Source organism: Notolepis coatsorum (genome assembly GCF_963971535.1).
Source record: "Notolepis coatsorum genome assembly, chromosome: 8".
Classification (NCBI taxonomy): domain Eukaryota; kingdom Metazoa; phylum Chordata; class Actinopteri; order Aulopiformes; family Paralepididae; genus Notolepis; species Notolepis coatsorum.
Window position 1 is genome coordinate 133000120 of NC_140172.1, and position 20827 is coordinate 133020946.

At 41.9% G+C, this 20827-nt stretch overlaps 1 protein-coding gene across 1 annotated transcript in view; it reads left to right on the forward strand.

Annotated features, from left to right (window-relative positions):
- Window positions 1-16483: 16483 nt before the first annotated feature.
- LOC311233336 (serine/threonine-protein kinase PAK 3) overlaps window positions 16484-20827 on the forward strand; it is a 123771-nt gene continuing 119427 nt past the window's right edge. Inside the window, exon 1 of the mRNA XM_084320299.1 lies at window positions 16484-16732. The gene's annotated coding sequence lies outside the window, so the exon portion shown is untranslated. The remainder of the gene's footprint in view (window positions 16733-20827) is intronic.

Below are 20827 nucleotides of genomic sequence, written 5' to 3' on the forward strand. Positions count from 1 at the left end.
GGCTCAAACTTTTGGATCTGTTGTCATGGTGATTTGGAAAATCCACGTACAGGGAACCGGAAAGTCCGGCTAACTCAGTTATCCAGTTAAAGTTATCCGGCTAACTCAGTTATCCAGGTACAAGAAACAGGGCCCAGTGTTCACATAGACACACGCATCTGATTACATGCATGCACGCACACGCACACGCACACACACACGCACACGCACACACACACATTTACATACTGTCACCCCCCCCTAATCCTCCCCTGTTTATTTATTTTGTACATAGGCTGTGCATGTTTGTTTGTTATTTGCTTATGTGATATGATTCTTAACTGTGTTTTTATTTTGTTATTGGTATATGTGTGTATGTGTATGTACTGTATGTGTATATATATATATATAGATATGTATGTATGTATGTATGTATGTATGTATGTATGTATGTATGTATGTATGTATGTATGTATGTATGTATGTATGTATGTATGTATGTATGTATGTATGTATGTATGTATGTATGTATATATGTATATTTGTACTCCTGTTGGGGCCTCTTGGACCAGATCAACATTAATAAGAAACCGGTACTTAATGTTTTATCTGGCTAAATAATAAAAATAAATAAATAAAAATAACTCTTCAGTTAACCTCATCTGTTGGTTCTTCTCCTCGTTTTCCAAAAGCTCCGGGTGAAAAAAAATAGATCTGCTGCTGCTGCTGTTGAGATTAAATATTGAACTGGCCTGGCCATGGGCAACAAGTGACACCGGCTCACAATAGGCCAGCTGTCAGGGGGCGGGGCTTGTGTGGCTCAGGGCCGTCCTGGATAGGCTCTTTGTATCGGGGGGCCTCGCTGTGTGCTGCTGATAGCGGCTCCTATACCGGCGCTCATTAATATTGACACAAGGCCCCCGATTGAGGGCAGGGAAGTTAAATGGAGTCCAGTCCACACATAAAAGAGACAGGTTGTAAACTCTATGGTTTATGATCCCAGGCTGAGAGGGTGATACATATCTGTGAGAATAGGAACAAATTCTACTATGTACAAACTGTTGGCTTTGATTCACTGTCAAGTCAGTCAATTGAACATGTGAGTGAACATGTGGGTAGGCGGGGTGGGGGTGGGGGGGAACTGTACATTGCAGGGGGTTGGGTTTGGACATTTACAGGGGCCAGTTTCGAATTGCAGTCTCCCGTAGGTGCTCTTTTAGAGTGGTTTTGACATGGTCAGTAACATGGGTCTCCCAGTCCCTCCACTCTGCAGTAAACAGTCATCACCGATACAGAGTGTCTGGTCAGTAACATGGGTCTCCCAGTCCCTCCACTCTGCAGTAAACAGCCATCACTGATACAGAGTGTCTGGTCAGTAACATGGGTCTCTCAGTCCCTCTGCTCTGCAGTAAACAGCCATCATTGATACAGAGTGTCTGGTCAGTAACATGGGTCTCCCAGTCCCTCCACTCTGCAGTAAACAGCCATCACTAATACAGAGTGTCTGGTCAGTAACATGGGTCTCTCAGTCCCTCTGCTCTGCAGTAAACAGCCATCACTGATACAGAGTGTCTGGTCAGTAACATGGGTCTCCCAGTCCCTCCGCTCTGCAGTAAACAGCCATCACTGATACAGAGTGTCTGGTCAGTAACATGGGTCTCCCAGTCCCTCCGCTCTGCAGTAAACAGCCATCACTGATACAGAGTGTCTGGTCAGTAACATGGGTCTCTCAGTCCCTCTGCTCTGCAGTAAACAGCCATCATTGATACAGAGTGTCTGGTCAGTAACATGGGTCTCCCAGTCCCTCCGCTCTGCAGTAAACAGCCATCACTGATACAGAGTGTCTGGTCAGTAACATGGGTCTCCCAGTCCCTCCACTCTGCAGTAAACAGCCATCACTGATACAGAGTGTCTGGTCAGTAACATGGGTCTCCCAGTCCCTCCGCTCTGCAGTAAACAGCCATCACTGATACAGAGCGTCTGGTCAGTAACATGGGTCTCCCAGTCCCTCCGCTCTGCAGTAAACAGCCATCCCTGTTATAGAGTGTCTGGTCAGGTTGTTGTGTGTTGTGTGTATTTTCAAAAAATATATATATATATATTTACTGTATAATAAATGGTTTTATCCAAAGCACAATACAATTTGTTCCTCACATTCACCTATTCACTCACACATTCACACACCAACGGCGGAGGCAACCATGCGGTTAGGGATCTAAGTGTCTTGCTCAAGGACACTTCGACACGCTGCCCGGGAGGAGAGAGGGAATCGAACCGGGAACCTTCCGATTACCAGACGAGCGCTCTACCTCCTGAGCCACTGTCGCCCCATTATAACTGAGCGACATCATCATATGTGTGTGCAGCCCTTATCGGTGTTCTTCTGTCCTCCAACCAGGACGCTTTCAGCAGCCTGCAGCATGCAGTGATATTTCCACACAGTGAAAGCTGTCTTCCCTATAGACGGCTAAATATAGGCCCCGTGGTGGAACCAGGAGAAGGGAGAGCCTTCGAAGAGCAGAGGACTTAACAGCCAGCATCAGCCCAGCGGTAATGCCAAAGGAATTCACCGTAGCAGACAGCATTCATTGTCTGCAGACTTGTGCAATGAATCATGGGAAGAATCGCAGGGAAAGTAGCATGGCATTGGCAGGAATGATATGGTAACAAACTGGTGTTGATAAAAGATAATAGGTGTTTGTTGATACACTCTGAAAGATATGGTGTTGATACACTCTAAAAGATATGGTGTCGATACACTCTAAAAGATATGGTGTTGATACACTCTAAAAGATATGGTGTCGATACACTCTAAAAGATATGGTGTTGATAGACTTTGAAAGATATGGTGTTGATACACTCTAAAAGATATGGTGTCGATACACTCTAAAAGATATGGTGTTGATAGACTTTGAAAGATATGGTGTTGATACACTCTGAAAGATATGGTGTTGATACACTCTAAAAGATATGGTGTTGATACACTCTAAAAGATATGGTGTTGATACACTCTAAAAGATATGGTGTTGATACACTCTAAAAGATGTGGTGTCGATACACTCTGAAAGATATGGTGTTGATACACTCTAAAAGATGTGGTGTCGATACACTCTAAAAGATATGGTGTTGATACACTCTGAAAGATATGGTGTTGATACACTCTGAAAGATATGGTGTTGATACACTCTAAAAGATATGGTGTTGATACACTCTAAAAGATATGGTGTTGATACACTCTGAAAGATATGGTGTTGATACACTCTAAAAGATATGGTGTTGATACACTCTAAAAGATGTGGTGTCGATACACTCTAAAAGATATGGTGTCGATACACTCTAAAATATGTGGTGTCGATACACTCTAAAAGATATGGTGTTGATACACTCTAAAAGATATGGTGTTGATAGACTTTGAAAGATATGGTGTCGATACACTCTGAAAGATATGGTGTTGATACACTCTGAAAGATATGGTGTTGATACACTCTAAAAGATATGGTGTTGATACACTCTAAAATATATGGTGTTGATACACTCTGAAAGATATGGTGTTGATACACTCTGAAAGATATGGTGTTGATACACTCTAAAAGATATGGTGTTGATACACTCTAAAATATATGGTGTTGATACACTCTAAAATATATGGGGTTGATACACTGTAAAAGATATGGTGTTGATACACTCTAAAAGATATGGTGTTGATACACTCTAAAAGATATGGTGTTGATACACTCTAAAATATATGGTGTTGATAGACTTTGAAAGATATGGTGTTGATACACTCTAAAAGATATGGTGTCGATACACTCTGAAAGATATGGTGTTGATACACTCTAAAAGATATGGTGTTGATACACTCTAAAAGATGTGGTGTCGATACACTCTAAAAGATATGGTGTCGATACACTCTAAAATATGTGGTGTCGATACACTCTAAAAGATATGGTGTTGATACACTCTAAAAGATATGGTGTTGATAGACTTTGAAAGATATGGTGTCGATACACTCTGAAAGATATGGTGTTGATACACTCTGAAAGATATGGTGTTGATACACTCTAAAAGATATGGTGTTGATACACTCTAAAATATATGGTGTTGATACACTCTGAAAGATATGGTGTTGATACACTCTGAAAGATATGGTGTTGATACACTCTAAAAGATATGGTGTTGATACACTCTAAAATATATGGTGTTGATACACTCTAAAATATATGGGGTTGATACACTGTAAAAGATATGGTGTTGATACACTCTAAAAGATATGGTGTTGATACACTCTAAAAGATATGGTGTTGATACACTCTAAAATATATGGTGTTGATAGACTTTGAAAGATATGGTGTTGATACACTCTAAAAGATATGGTGTCGATACACTCTGAAAGATATGGTGTTGATACACTCTAAAAGATATGGTGTTGATACACTCTGAAAGATATGGTGTCGATACACTCTAAAAGATATGGTGTTGATACACTCTAAAAGATGTGGTGTCGATACACTCTGAAAGATATGGTGTCGATACACTCTAAAAGATATGGTGTCGATACACTCTAAAAGATATGGTGTTGATACACTCTAAAATATATGGTGTCGATACACTCTAAAATATATGGTGTTGATACACTCTAAAAGATGTGGTGTCGATACACTCTAAAAGATATGGTGTTGATACACTCTGAAAGATATGGTGTTGATACACTCTAAAAGATGTGGTGTCGATACACTCTAAAAGATATGGTGTTGATACACTCTAAAAGATATGGTGTTGATAGACTTTGAAAGATATGGTGTTGATACACTCTGAAAGATATGGTGTTGATACACTCTAAAATATATGGTGTTGATACACTCTAAAGGATATGGTGTTGATACACTCTAAAAGATATGGTGTTGATACACTCTGAAAGATATGGTGTTGATACACTCTGAAAGATATGGTGTTGATACACTCTAATAGATATGGTGTTGATACACTCTAAAAGATATGGTGTTGATACACTCTAAAAGATATGGTGTTGATACACTCTAAAAGATATGGTGTTGATACACTCTGAAAGATATGGTGTTGATACACTCTGAAATTATGGTGTTGATACACTCTAAAAGATATGGTGTTGATACACTCTGAAAGATATGGTGTTGATACACTCTGAAATTATGGTGTTGATACACTCTAAAAGATATGGTGTTGATACACTCTGAAAGATATGGTGTTGATACACTCTGAAAGATATGGTGTTTACTGTTTGTTGATACACTCTAAAAGAGGTCTCCCTAGCCTGGCATTGGCTCTATAACAACAGCAGCAATTATGTGGACACCCTTGAGGATGCTTCAATGTTGAAATGAGACTGTAATTCCAAAACACTGTAGGCCTAAAAACACACGTAATTTCATCATTAACCGTTGTTTCAAGATGCATAAAACAATTTTGTGTCTACTAGGGCTGTCCCCGACTAAGGATTTGGATAGTCGACTATGATTGGCCAAGATTTGCCGCTGGTCGACTATTAGTCGACAAAAAAAAATCATTCCATTTGGGCTGTATGGGGTGCTTAATGTCTGAAGGAGTCGACTGAAGGCTTCTTGTCCTCTGCAAAAGCATGCAATTGGTCCACTGATGGATACATCTTGATATTTGTCTAGTCTAGTGTGTTCATTAGATGGGTGAAATCCTCTTTCAGTGCCTCTGTGTAGAGCTGCCGCGGTATCGGTATTACCGCGGTATCGCTGTTACATCATGCCCACCGCAGCGTTGGGCTGAATACCGGCATCACCGCTGTTTTTTATTATATTATCATTATTATTACGCTCTCGTTGGGCTTGCGGCTCTGCAGATATACCCTACTTCTCTGTCGAGATTCCAAGCGACCCTATTGGGTACCAGAAAAGTCACATGAAACACTGCAGACCACTGATTGGTCAGAAGAGATACGCGTCACATGCTTGGAGCATCTTGCAGTGCGTTTATTTCCTGAATCTCAGCCATCACAACACGGCTAATAGTACGTTAGCTCCCACCGGAGACCGGAGTGGATTACCGACGCCGTCGCTCCTCAGGGAACGAGGCATAATGATTATACTGCAACGAAATGTTATAATAAAAGCCCTTCGTTCTATACACTTGTCTGATTGAAAACTTTATTAACAGACCGCAGAATGGGTACAACTCGGCACGCTCTGAGCAAAGAAAGGAACTTAGATATTAATTGAGTAACGCTTGCCTTGCTATGTGGTCCGGTAAATACGAACGTGTAACTATACTAACGTTAATGCCACAAATCGAATACCTTTGTAATCATAAGTAGTAACGTTATAATAATAATAAGAAGAAAGGGTCGGGGGGGTAACCGGCGGGCGCGACACCGAGGGGAGACTTCGAATCCGTGTTTCACTTTTAATAACGAATGCGTGCATGCCGAATCCCAAACAATATCCATGCTGCAAAGTCATCCTCTAAAGATAGACATTTAGACTAGAGGCAGGCTATATGCTATATAAAGAGTAGACTACAAAAAAAATGCATTCAAACTTTTTTTTTTGTGTGTGTGTGTGCGGTAATACCGCGGCGGTAGGAAATATTTTGCAAATGTGTGCGGTAAGGAAAACAGCAATACCGGGGCAGCTCTACCTCTGTGCCTGTTTTCGTAGGCAGCTAGCCTCTGGTATGCGTGCCATTAGCGTTAGCCACGATTCTAGGCCTCTTTTCTTTTGGAAAGAATGATAAAAATATAAAAATAAAAATAAATTATAATTTTTTTTTTGTATTCGACTAAGAGGTTGGCAGTCGACTACGGCTCCTTTCGACCGATTAGTTGACTAATCGACTAATAGGGGTCAGCCCTAATGTCTATACCAGGGGTCAGCAACCTTTTTGACATGGAGTGCCTGTTTGAAATATAGTTGTAACTAGTGTGCCTCAACAATATTCCATGCATCGTAATTTTTTTTCTCATAATCAGGTCTTTTTAATGATAATTTCTACATTATTACATCATTATTGTTATTGTTATTATTAACAATATTATTATGATGGTTGTATCAACCCTAAATCTGAGTTGGGGGGGGGGGGGGGATGCAATGCAGACAAACAGCTGCATAAAGTGCGACCATTTCACTCACATTTGCCCATTCATTTTTGGACACATCACACACCATCGGTGTGTGTGCTGTCATAGCTCCACCTACAGGCCTAATGGAGAACACCAGGATGTGAATGGAGGGTGAATGTGAGGTATATTGTGTAAATAAGTTTTGATTGATCGCAAGACTACACTGTAAAGAAATAAATAATAATAAGTTACCAGAACTTAAAAATATTTAGTTCAGTTACTGTGCATTAAGGTTTTCAGTTTTCAATCCATAATAAGTTAACAGAAAAATAAGTACACAACCACATTATTTCAACCTAATAAAACTATGTTTATTGTCATTGTTTTAAAGAACACAAGTTGACTTGGTAATACTCACATTTTGAGTAAAGAAAATGGCTTTTAACATGTGCAATGTTCAATGAAATAGAAAAATAAATAATAACATTTGTTGATTAATCCCACTGGTCACAATGGTGACCGTAATGTTTTTGTTATAAGGCTCTGCAAATGTTACTGAATGATGTAGCAATGTATTTCCAGCTAAATTGAAATAATAAACAAATAAAGGGTCTCAATTAAATATGTGGTAGTAAAAAGAAACTGTGGGAGGATTTCAACAAGATAAATGCGACAACAGTGCAAAATATTTCACTATAATATTTAAAATAAATAATAAAAAATAAAAAAAATTGCTGCCCCCTGTGCCTATGAAAATGCCCCCGCGTGCTTATGCAGGCACGCGTGCCTAGGGTTGCCTACCCCTGGTCTATACTATCTCTCCACACACAAACATGAACACACACATACACATACACAACATTCTGCACTCTCACACACAAACACACCACAGGTAACTTTAAACACATAAAATGTCACTTTAAAGGAAAGAAAAAATTTCACTTTAAAGGGGAAAAACATAACTGGATGTTTTTGTATAGTTAGGTCGCGTGCACCTACCCTGTTTGGTCCGTTTTAAGGGAACCATGCTCCCTTTAAATCAATAGTCTGTTTCGTTTGGAGAGGTGTGAACACAAATCAAACTATTGTGAGGACCAAACAACCGAACCATGGTCCTCTTGAAAAGTTGGGACTCGGTCCGTTTCAAAGTGGAGCATGGTGCGGTTTGCTGTTGGTGTGAACGCAATCGAACTTTATATAGTACCTAATCTAGGAAGCAAAGTAGCCTACAGTGCATTGCAATGTGTTGCACAGTGTGCAACAGAGTTCAAAGTCCGTACATATAATATTAGTCTAGATGGAAACATAGGTCCACCTGCATGGTCTGGATTTTTTTTCGCCACCTGTTTTTTCTTAATCCTTGAAGTGTCTATTTTAAGATTTTAACAGGTAACAGGTTGAAATAATGTCCCATGGGGTTTCTTTTTTTACCCTTTATTACACCTATCCTGAACGAAAACCTGAAAAAGAAAACAGCATAACTTTTGAAGTTAACAACATATAGAGGCAAATTTAAACATTTCCCCAAACAATATTGACCCAAGGAATTCAGTAAAATAGTTATTTTTAAGATTCAAACACATCTTGATTCTATTTCAGGACAAGAAAATGCAAAAAAAGCTGAAAATGTTTAGATCACATCTCTATTTTCCCACTTTACTCAAATGTAGTCCATCAGATGAGATCAATTTGAGGTTAAAATTGGAAATACAATGTTAATAAAGATTGTATCATGCTGCTATGCCCTAAATATTGTAGATTTTGTGTAAACAAGGCCAAAAGTGGAAGACTAATGTGAAAAGACTAATTCGTCCTACATAGACAAATTAACACATTTTCCTATACAATTTGAAATCCAGTGAAATATGTTTTGTTAAGGTTCAAACAAAGTACTATTACAGTACATCTTCTCTGTTGGCACAACATTAAAACCTAAACTACTAATCATCATCATCATCATCATCATCATCATCATCATCATCATCATCATCAAAGAGATTGTCTATATCTCCAATCTCCATCCTCATCACACTCGTACTCTCCATCCTCCTCATCCACTTTATGTTTTGCATAATCTGCCTCCTTAAAGAGCTTCTTGCTCTTCTGACTCTGCTTCCTGGGCCAGTACCTCAACAAGAGAAGGAGGGAGGATGGGTCCAATCGTCCAGACAGGCTCTAACACCCCCTCATCCATCATCTTCTCCCAGCCCATATCCTGATCATAGGGTTTGGGCATCTCAAATATATGCTCTTTTGTAGCAGGCAACTCTGAAGTTGACTCGCTGTACATGTGGGATGAGACAGACCTTGGGAGGAGGCAGGTGTTCAAGGTCTACTTTGGATTTTGCATCCAGGACTTTATCAAGACCCACCATTTTCTGCAGCATCTTGGCCCGCACAGCATCAACTGACTTCATCCGACCATGGCCATACATAATGCAAGTGAAGGACTCCATCTCCTGTTGGAGCTCATCTGTCACCAGCCATAATGCACCAAGCTGACTGAAAGCCTTCTGGAACCTAGGGTTCTTCTGCTACTTCTTCAAGGGATTCACAGGATATGTGCTGGGAGAAGATGATGGATGAGGTGGTGTTAGAGCCTGTCTGGACAATTGGACCCATCCTCCCTCCTTCTCTTGTTGAGGTACTGGCCCAAAAAGCGGAGTCAGAAGAGCAAGAAGCTCTTAATAAGGAGGCAGATTATGCAAAACATAAAGTGGATGAGGAGGATGGAGAGTACAAGTGTGATGAGGATGGAGATTGGAGAGATAGACTTTGACGATCTCTTTGATGATGATGATGATGATGATTAGTAGTTTAGGTTTTAATGTTGTGCCAACAGAGAAGATGTACTGTAATAGTACTTTGTTTGAACCTTAACAAAACATATTTCACTGGATTTCAAATAGTATAGGAAAATGTGTTAATTTGTCTATGTAGGACGAATTAGTCTTTTCACATTAGTCTTCCACTTTTGGCCTTGTTTACACAAAATCTACAATATTTAGGGCATAACAGCATGATACAATCTTTATTAACATTGTATTTCCAATATTAACCTCAAATTGATCTCATCTGATGGCCTACATTTGAGTAAAGTGGGAAAATAGAGATGTGATCTAAACATTTTCAACTTTTTTTGCATTTTCTTGTCCTGAAATAGAATCAAGATGTGTTTGAATCTTAAAATAACAATTTTACTGAATTCCTTGGGTCAATATTGTTTGGGGAAATGTTTTAATTTGTCTCTATATGTTGCTAACTTCAAAAGTTATGCTGTTTTCTTTTTCTTCTTTTTCAGGTTTTCGTTCAGGATAGGTGTAATAAAGGGTTAAAAATAAACCCCATGGGACATTATTTCAACCTGTTACCTGTTAAAATCTTAAAATAGACACTTCAAGGATTAAGAAAAAACAGGTGGCGAAAAAAAATCCAGACCATGCAGGTGGACCTATGTTTCCATCTAGACTATTATACAGTGTCATGATTGAATATGATTCAAATATCCCTTTTACCCAATTACCCTAGAAATAGAAAACAAACAAAAAAAATAACCACCCATGGTTGTTATTGAACGATTATATAAATGATTGCAGCCTGCCGTCCAAATCATTTCTCTAACTGCATATCTATTGAACATATTGTAATAACAATGTAAGTGGAGGAGTCGACACAGACGTGAATCAGGGATTACATGAGGATTGAAATGCAGAGGGGATAGAATCCTCCATTGGAGCCGACACTGTCGCTGAACAGCCATATTATCCTCAGACCAGGAAATCAACAGTACAGGGGGTGTGGGAGGGGGGGGTGGTTGTCAGGACAACCAGCCATGATTCAGAGTGCCTTGGCTTGGTCTCCACCTCAGGCAAGAAGGCAGCTGCTGGAGCCGCCCGGCCAATCACAGGTGGGCTAGAGGATGGGGATGACATCATAGGCAAATTAGGGCAAAACCCTGAATGAGGGGTTTCTTTTGTCGTCTCCGCCTGGACAGGAAGTCAGACCTGTGAGCTCCTCTGCTACACTGTGCTGTCGAGCTTAAAGCTTAAAGCTACACTGATGAGCATAAAGCTTAAAGCTGCACTGATGAGCTTAAAGCTTAAAGCTGCACTGATGAGCTTAAAGCTTAAAGCTGCACTGTGCTGTCGAGCTTAAAGCTACACTGTGCTGTCGAGCTTAAAGCTACACTGTGCTGTCGAGTTTAAAGCTTAAAGCTACACTGTGCTGTCGAGCTTAAAGCTACACTGTGCTGTCGAGCTTAAAGCTGCACTGTGCTGTCGAGCTTAAAGCTGCACTGTGCTGTCGAGCTTAAAGCTACAGTGTGCTGTCGAGCTTAAAGCTACAGTGTGCTGTTGAGCTTAAAACTGCACTGTGCTGTCGAGCTTAAAGCTACAGTGTGCTGTCGAGCTTAAAGCTACAGTGTGCTGTCGAGCTTAAAACTACACTGTGCTGTCGAGCTTAAAGCTGCACTGTGCTGTCGAGCTTAAAGCTACAGTGTGCTGTCGAGCTTAAAGCTACACTGTGCTGTCGAGTTTAAAGCTGCACTGTGCTGTCGAGCTTAAAGCTACAGTGTGCTGTCGAGCTTAAAGCTACAGTGTGCTGTCGAGCTTAAAGCTTAAAGCTACACTGTGCTGTCGAGCTTAAAGCTGCACTGTGCTGTCGAGCTTAAAGCTACACTGTGCTGTCGAGCTTAAAGCTACAGTGTGCTGTCGAGCTTAAAGCTGCACTGTGCTGTCGAGTTTAAAGCTACAGTGTGCTGTCGAGCTTAAAGCTACACTGTGCTGTCGAGCTTAAAGCTACACTGTGCTGTCGAGCTTAAAGCTACACTGTGCTGTCGAGCTTAAAGCTACACTGTGCTGTCGAGTTTAAAGCTACACTGTGCTGTCGAGTTTAAAGCTACAGTGTGCTGTCGAGCTTAAAGCTGCACTGTGCTGTCGAGCTTAAAGCTGCACTGTGCTGTCGAGCTTAAAGCTACAGTGTGCTGTCGAGCTTAAAGCTGCACTGTGCTGTCGAGCTTAAAGCTTAAAGCTGCACTGTGCTGTCGAGCTTAAAGCTTAAAGCTGCACTGTGCTGTCGAGCTTAAAGCTACAGTGTGCTGTCGAGCTTAAAGCTACACTGTGCTGTCGAGCTTAAAGCTACAGTGTGCTGTCGAGCTTAAAGCTGCACTGTGCTGTCGAGCTTAAAGCTACAGTGTGCTGTCGAGCTTAAAGCTGCACTGTGCTGTAGAGCTTAAAGCTACAGTGTGCTGTCGAGCTTAAAGCTGCACTGTGCTGTCGAGCTTAAAGCTACACTGTGCTGTCGAGCTTAAAGCTTAAAGCTACAGTGTGCTGTCAAGCTTAAAGCTGCACTGTGCTGTCGAGCTTAAAGCTGCACTGTGCTGTCGAGTTTAAAGCTACAGTGTGCTGTCGAGCTTAAAGCTACAGTGTGCTGTCGAGCTTAAAGCTGCACTGTGCTGTCGAGCTTAAAGCTACAGTGTGCTGTCGAGCTTAAAGCTGCACTGTGCTGTCGAGCTTAAAGCTACAGTGTGCTTTCGAGCTTAAAGCTACAGTGTGCTGTCGAGCTTAAAGCTACACTGTGCTGTCGAGCTTAAAGCTACAGTGTGCTGTCGAGCTTAAAGCTGCACTGTGCTGTCGAGCTTAAAGCTACAGTGTGCTGTCGAGCTTAAAGCTACACTGTGCTGTCGAGCTTAAAGCTGCACTGTGCTGTTGAGCTTAAAGCTACACTCTGCTGTCGAGCTTAAAGCTGCACTGTGCTGTCAAGTTTAAAGCTACAGTGTGCTGTCGAGCTTAAAGCTACAGTGTGCTGTCGAGCTTAAAGCTACACTGTGCTGTCGAGCTTAAAGCTACACTGTGCTGTCGAGCTTAAAGCTGCACTGTGCTGTCGAGCTTAAAGCTACACTGTGCTGTCGAGTGTAGTGTGTGTATATGTGTGTATGTGTGTGTATGTATGTGTGTGTATGTGTATGTGTGTGTATGTGTGTGTGTATGGCTTGACGAGAAATTTACATTTAAGTTCCATGTGGACAATCTTGCCTCTAAACTGCGACAAAATTGGTTTCCTGTACAGAAACAGATCCAATCTTCCTCTATTTAGTAGAAAAATAATAGTTGAATCAGTCTTCTTATCAGTTTTGGATTATGGTGATGTAATTTATAGGCATGCTGCGGCATCAACTCTTAAACCTCTGGATTCTGTATATCACTCAGCTCGTAGGTTTATTACTGGTGACAGATATGATACTCACCATTGTGTCCTGTATGATAGGGTGGGTTGGCCTTCTCTTACAGAAAGGTGCAAAAAACACTGGTATTTATTTATTTTGAAAGCCCTTATTGGTAAACAACCTGTTTATATCTCTTCACTGGAACCTATTCAACTCGATCGAATGACTGGTTCTTAGGGTCCCTCAAGTTTGTTCTGATCTAGGGAAGTCAGCTTTTTCCTTTGATGGAATGTCCTCCAACTCTCTCTGAAATTGGAGGTTCTCCCTTTTGGTATGTTTACCAAGGGACTGTAGACTGTACAGTAGACACCTACTGTAGACTTCAGTATATTTTTACTGTATTTATTTACTGTATATTTTATTCTATTCTTATTCTTAGGCAATTTGTTTTGTTATTCTTATTCGTGACTTGTTCTGTCTAAATGTTTAATGTGAGCGATTTGCAGTGTCAAATTTCCCTCTGGATAATAAAAGTATTTCTATTCTCTTTTTTTTTAAAGATTTATTTAAGCATTTTTACAGCTTTATTTTGGTCAGACATGACCGACAGAGAGCAGAGGAGAGGAAGAACAGGAGAAGATATGGGGGGAGGACATGCGGCAAATCCGTCCGGGATCGGGAGACGAACCCGGGTTGACCGCGTAGGTCTGCAGCGCAGTAACGTGGTGCGCCACTCGGGCGCCCGAAAGTATTTCTATTCTATGTTTTAAACGTATGATTTCAGACCATTGTGTGACTACCTGTAAGTGTTTTAGCTGATCTTTTAAAATTATTTTAAACGTTTTTTATTTTTACTGTGGTGTTTAATTTTCTGTGAATATTGCTTGTATTATGTACTGTTTACATTTTGTACAATCGTCGTTTCTGTAAATGAGGGAAACCTCAGAAGCTTACGATTTTAAATAAAGGTTGAAATGAAAATGTGTGTGTGTGTCTGGCGTGTCCTGGTGGAGATATGTATGTATATATCTACTGAGAGCACCTTTGTAGTTTATTCAGTTATGAAACTATAAGCTAAGATAAGATAAGACAAGATAAGATAAGATAAGATAAGATAAGATAAGATATTCCTTTATTGATCTCCTTGGGGAAATTCGGGCAGCATAGCAGCATGGGGGAGGGGGGAGGTACAGGTATGGGCAGGGTAATAGTAGAAAGACATAAATATACTACAAAAATAAAATAAAATAAACTGCCCAGCGGTATAACTAGTAAGTCAAATTACACAATCAAGTTAGTGAAATTATACAAATAAAACAAACAACCTGCACTAGGAGTGAAAACACAAAAATACCATAATACTACAGACCACAACAATAATACTACATAACAGACCACAACACTACAGACCATAACACTACAGACGACAACACTACAGACCATAACACTACAGACCACAACACTACAGACCATAATATACAGACCACAATACTACTGACCATAATACTACATAACAGACCACAACACTACAGACCATAACACTACAGACGCCAACACTACAGACCATAATACTACATACCACAACACTACAGACCATAACACTACAGACGCCAACACTACAGACCATAACACTACAGACCACAACACTACAGACCATAATACTACAGACCACAATACTACAGACCACAATACTACAGACCATAATAATACAGACCACAATACTACAGACCATAATACTACAGACCACAACACTACAGACCACAATACTACAGACCATAATAATACAGACCACAATACTACAGACCATAATACTACAGACCACAACACTACAGAGTACAGACCACAACACTACGAAATGGCATCCAATGTAATAAAAAAAGTCAACCAACGAACTCGATTCTTGTACCGGATCTTCTCTCTGGTAAACAAGAATACCCTGAAGACTCTGGCAGGAGCACTCATTCAAGGGTACTACGACTATGCTTGCACCTCATGGTACCAAAGCACCTCAAAGGCGCTAAAAACAAGATTACAAACATCTCAAAACAAACTGGTCAGACTACTACTTGACCTGAACCCCAGAACCCACCTCACCCCTGCCTACTTTGACAACCTAGGATGGCTTAGAGTAGACGACAGAGTACAGCAACTTGCAATGGGCCTGGTCTACAAGATACACTACACGACCAAGGTACCCATGTACATGTCAAAATACTTCCCAAAGGTCAGTGAATACCACGATCACAACACCAGAGGGAGCTCCACAAATCATGTTAAACCCAGATTCGGCTCAAACAAGGGACTAAATACGTTTTGCAATTATGCCACATCAATGTGGAACGCCCTACCCAAAGCTGTAAAGGAATGTGAATCACTATCCACTTTCAAAAACACTCTCAAAGAACACCTACGGGAGACTGCAATTCGAAACTGGCCCCTGTAAATGTCCTAACCCAACCCCATCCAATGTACAGTAAATGACCAAGTATGGTTTTGTCAATATTCCAATGTACAGTTTTGCTTGTACAGTTGTACAGTGTCCCCCACCCACCCCTCCTACCCCCCCCCCCCCCCCCCATGCAATGTACAGTCCCCCCCCCACCCCACCTACCCAACCTCTTCCAATGTACAGTTTCTAAGTCAAATGTATATACTCTCTGTTCTGGACTCTTTTTGTATCACAAACAGTACTGTATTTGCAAATCTGGTATGTCATAAATGTATAGATGTAGCGGTACTGTCTATCTGTATGTCGGGTGTATGTCATATATGTTATGATGAATTGAAAATGGGGGACCCTGATGTAAACAAGACGAAAGTCTTTCTCTGGTCTGCATCCCCTTAACAATTGGAGTATTGAGCTGTACTGTACTGTACCCATTCTGCAATCTGTTAATAAAGTTTTCAATCAATCAATCAATCTACAGACCACAACACTACAGACCATAATAATACAGACTACAACACTACAGACCATAATGATAACCACAGATTTAGTGAAAGCCTCTGCTCCGCCCGCCCTCCCTCTCCTCTGGCTCAGCAGGTTTGGCCAGTCAAACAGAAAACCAACGCTCTCTGTCTGCTCCATGGCCGCGGCCCCTCCCCCCTCAGCTGTCAGTGCTCATCAGTATTCCGCCTCTCGGCCAATGGGGTGGCGCGGGGACGGGTGTGATGTCGTCATGGAGCTGCTGGGAGGGAAGGGGGGGAGCCGCCCAGTGGAGCAGCGAGCAGCATCCAGCTACCGGGAACAACCCAAGCCCCGGTTAGAGGGTCAGGAGGAAACCGGACTGGTCTGACGGGCGGGAGAGAGAGACAGAGAGAGAGAGAGAGAGAGAGAGAGAGAGAGACAGAGAGAGAGAGAGAGACAGACAGAGAGAGAGAGAATGGCAGCGCTGCCTGTCTGACAGTCAACAAGGGGGTCTCTGGATATAATTTTCCTTTCTGGACGATGATGAGTCCGCTGCTGGAGGGCCGCGGAGCTGGAAGGTGATACTACTGAGAGAGGATGTCAACAAGGCATATTTCAGGTAATTTCCTCTTGTGTGTGTGTGTGTGTGTGTGTGTGTGTGTGGTGCGTGTAATGCAATATGGGGATGGATGAGGGAGGGAGGGGGGAGGGGAGCTCTGCGCGCGCGCGCGCACGCGTGTGTGTGTAGTAGGGGTGCATTATAGCCCTTTTTCTCCTCTCTGCATTCTGGCCTGAGGAGGAGGAGGAGGAGGAGGAGGAGGAGGAGGAGGCGGAGGAGGAGGAAGAGGAGGAGGAAGAGGGAGAGGAGGAGGAGGAGGAGGAAGAAGAGGAGGAAGAGGGAGAGGAGGAGGAGGAGGAGGAGGAGGAGGAGGGAGAGGCAGCAGCTGTGTTATCAGGGGTGTGTGTGTGTGTGTGTGTGTGGGTGTGTGTGTGTGTGTGTGTGGTTCATGGTGAGAGGGAAATGGATGCCTGCATTAGATATGATGATCCCATCCCGCCTGCCTCTCTTCTTCTTCTGCTGCTGTGTTATATTATGATCCCATCCCGCCTGCCTCTCTTCTTCTTCTGCTGCTGTGTTATATTATGATCCCATCCCGCCTGCCTCTCTCTTCTTCTTCTTCTGCTGCTGTGTTATATTATGATCCCATCCCGCCTGCCTCTCTCTTCTTCTTCTTCTTCTTCTTCTTCTTCTTCTTCTTCTTCTTCTTCTTCTTCTTCTTCTTCTTCTTCTTCTTCTTCTTCTTCTGCTGCTGTGTTATATTATGATCCCATCCCGCCTGCCTCTCTTCTTCTTCTTCTTCTTCTTCTTCTTCTTCTTCTTCTTCTTCTTCTTCTTCTTCTTCTTCTGCTGCTGTGTTATATTATGATCCCATCCCGCCTGCCTCTCTCTTCTTCTTCTTCTGCTGCTGTGTTATATTATGATCCCATCCCGCCTGCCTCTCTCTTCTTCTTCTTCTTCTTCTTCTTCTTCTTCTTCTTCTTCTTCTTCTTCTTCTTCTTCTTCTTCTTCTTCTTCTTCTTCTTCTTCTTCTGCTGCTGTGTTATATTATGATCCCATCACGCCTGCCTCTCTCTTCTTCTTCTTCTTCTGCTGCTGTGTTATATTATGATCCCATCCCGCCTGCCTCTCTCTTCTTCTTCTTCTTCTGCTGCTGTGTTATATTATGATCCCATCACGCCTGCCCCTCTCTTCTTCTTCTTCTTCTGCTGCTGTGTTATATTATGATCCCATCCCGCCTGCCTCTCTCTCTCTCTTCTTCTTCTGCTGCTGCTGCTGTCTTATATTATGATCCCATCCCGCCTGCCTCTCTCTCTCTCTTCTTCTTCTTCTGCTGCTGCAGTGTTACAGCCTCTCTGCATGTGATGCACCTCCCTTGTGTTTATAGGCCAGAAAAAAACAAGACGAAGAAGAAAAACAAGGTTTCTTCCTGGGATGTGAGGTGTGAGGATCAATGATTGTGTGTGTGTGTGTGTGTGTGTGTGTGTGTGTGTGTGTGTGTGTGTGTGTGTGTGTGTGGAGACACAGCAGCTGCAGTGGGAGACTATTTTAGGTCCTCCCCCCCCCCAGTGGATGGATGGATGGATGGATGGACGGACGGATGGATGGATGGATGGATGGATGGATGGATGGATGGATGGATGGATGGATGTGTAGGGTAATGATATGCCGACAGTCGGATGCTCCTTTGTTATCTCTGCACTGCCTCTCCATCCACATCTTCCTTTCAGGGAGGGTTTTTTATGTGGTGATACCCCCCCCCCCCCCCCACACACACACACCACTCTGGTCCCAACACACAGAGACCAGGCTGTCTCCTCCTCTAACGTGGATCTGGAAAGTAGTTTGATGGCGGCAACTGTGGTGACAGGAGATCTAAAACATCTGGTCACCTGACTCGTTGGGGAAGGGAGGAGGAGTGGGGGGGGGGGGGGGGGGAGTCCTGTGGGAGCTATTCTGCCTCCGATTATTCCTGGGCCGTGGCTGAAGGAGCAGGAGGGGCCATCTATCTGTCTGACGTTGTCATCTCCTGCTCATCCTCCCATTTGGTTCAGTCGTAGCAGCTGGAGAGCAATGTTATGACCCGATGACTCCAATGTTATGACCCGATGACTCTCAATGTTATGACCCGATGACTCCAATGTTATGACCCGATGACTCTCAATGTTATGACCCGATGACTCCAATGTTATGACCCGATGACTCCAATGTTATGACCTGATGACTCCAATGTTATGACCCGATGACTCCAATGTTATGACCCGATGACTCCAATGTTATGACCCGATGACTCCAATGTTATGACCTGATGACTCCAATCTTATGACCCGATGACTCCAATGTTATGACCCGATGACTCCCAATGTTATGACCCGATGACTCCAATGTTATGACCCGATGACTCCAATGTTATGACCCGATGACTCCCAATGTTATGACCCGATGACTCCAATGTTATGACCCGATGACTCCAATGTTATGACCTGATGACTCCAATGTTATGACTTAACAAGTCAAGTCAAGTCAAGAGTTTTAATTGTCACGGCATACAAGTATACAATGAAATGCGGGTGGTCTTGCCCGCAACGATGTGCAATACAGTGTTACAACATATAATAGAATCCAATAAAAAACAACATTGTGCAATAAACAGGTAACAGGTAACATGGTGTGACATCTCGGTATCTGTACATAGTTATTTACAGAGCATATAGGACATGCTAGGTAGCTTTGGTAGTGCAATACCAAATAACCCCCTTAGCCCAAGCGGTCCGATACCGGACCGACAATAATTCAATGCCATAAATAGATCAATACAGGCTGTATTAATTAATGTAGCATTTTATTTGTTTTAAATGTAGCCAGGCGTAAAGACCCTAACCTAACCCTATCAAAACAGCAGTCAAAGTGTATATTTTTAGCACTACGTTCGTATACCAATGATTTTAAGTGTTATATGAATACATATGAGTTTATAGAAATCTCAGCACATTGAGTCAGAAACCGGCGGATATTGACGCGAGGAAATGGGGCAGCCAAAAGTGAGTGTAGTCCTATGAAAGAGGAGACCCAGGGCTTTTGATGGGCTTTCGAATTTCATAAAACTACACTACCCAGCTCACGCTCACCTGTCAAACTTGGAGCCGTCTGATGTGAAATAATTTTTCAACGTTATTTTTCATGTTTATGTCTCACGGGTCGAAACAAACCTGAACATTTTATTATAAAATAAGAAAAATTGTTTGTTTCTTTACCTTTCTGTGAACGTCTAGAAAAAAAAAACGTCTCAATGGGATGAAAAATGGCAGAGCATTTTGCATTATAAAAAGGTTACTGTACTTACAGTAGATTTCATTCATGCCCTGATGCCTGGTGCTACTAAATCCATATTTAACTCTGACATTGGAAAGATGAGATTTGGTCCATAGATGTATGACCTGGCCATAATAAGGTAATTTATAGGCCTGATATTCTATATTCTATATTCATATTTCAAATTGCATGTATCCAGATGGCAAAATTCAGTACTGTATCTACAAAGACCTCTGTAAATCATCTGCCCTTTATTCAGTCTGGTCAATGTTAGCATGGTGTTATTCACCGTCAAAGATGAACAAAATTAAATAATCTAAATAATTGCTATTCTCATTTATTCATTACAATTTACTCAAGCATAGTAACAGACACAATATTTCTGACACTGGGAATACATTCCCTGAGATCCATAGATGTCCCTAGCTACCAAGAACATGCAAATGGTAAAGCAAAAAAAGCAATCTTCCATGTACTTTTAGGCGAACTTTCAGAAAATATTGCTAGGGCTTAACACTTCACGTATATATACGTTATTGGGCGCCACCGGTTAACGGCCAAACACGTATATATTATATATATTATTTGATCGTTTTCCCTTTTTTTTCGATTTTAATATCCTATTCAATGTCGGACCTGTATGTTGCCGTTAAAAGGCATACTGGGACTCCGAAGGTGCAGTACCGGCCAGATCCTGCTAGTAGGCAGTATCGAGAGTGCAGTAAACACTGTTCCAGACCGGGTGCTACCTTTAAACTGCTCCGGGCGCTCTTTTCTAGTAATGGGAAACCTGGGGCTTCATTCGATCGCATTGAATCGTTTTCGGGACCCCCGATCCATATG